This window comes from Vicugna pacos, chromosome 19 (genome assembly GCF_048564905.1).
Source record: "Vicugna pacos chromosome 19, VicPac4, whole genome shotgun sequence".
Classification (NCBI taxonomy): Eukaryota; Metazoa; Chordata; class Mammalia; order Artiodactyla; family Camelidae; genus Vicugna; species Vicugna pacos.
In genome coordinates this window covers 33,990,792-33,991,688 of record NC_133005.1, presented here as the reverse complement: position 1 = coordinate 33,991,688, position 897 = coordinate 33,990,792, and positions in this window count along the sequence as shown.

Sequence of the window (897 nt, the reverse complement as noted above, 5' to 3'; positions counted from 1 at the left end):
CCCCCTGGTCTGTGCTGTTGGAAGGCTAAGACGAGGAAAGAGAGTAAGGGGTTCTGACCATGGCTGTGGGATTATGGGACTGACTTCTTTAGGAAGGAGAGGGGACCTGAGAACATCGAAAATGGGCTGGTTGGGTGTGGCCAGAGAGGAGATGGGTGGAAGCCAAACCCAGGGTGACTTGCCACAGATGTCTAGTTCAGGCTCCAGGAGTGGGATAGTCAGGCCTCTTTTGAGACCTGCTGACCTTTCTTTTGTTGGAGAATGTGGGCTGGGGATGGAACTGGGCTAGTTTTTGTGTTTTTTTTGGTAGTCTCTTGGATGTTCCCACCCTGGGCCATCTTCCTTGAGGGGCCAGCCCTTGGCTCCAAGATAGGTGGTTTGTCCTCTCCAGGTAGCTTTGCTATAAGGAGGGGATGTCTTTTGGCTCTCGAGACCAAGATAATTTTTAAAAATTGTATTTTTTTATGTATACAAAATGGATCATATTCTGTCTTGGAGCTCTTTTATGTCATCACATACTTTCTTTTAATAGAACTCGATGAAAATAACCAACTAGTTATCTCTTGTTGGGCATTAATATCCTTGAACATGTAAAAATCTTGGCCTACTTTTGCAGGTAAATCTGGGTAAAGTCTTAGTAGTAGAATTCTAGTTTCTTAAATAGAGCCTGGCAAAAAGCCAGGCTCTCAGTAAATATTGGTTGAGTAAATGAAAAATGAATGTAATTCCCAAGTCTAGCCCATGAGGAATTTGTTGCTGTGCAATTCATTGAAAACCCAACTGACAGTGGCGTAGCCAACAGAGACATTTAATTTTCTCATGTCTGAGTCTGGAGAGGCAGTGAGGCTGGTTCAGCAGCTCAACCACAACACTCAAGGCCAGACTCATTCCTTCCTT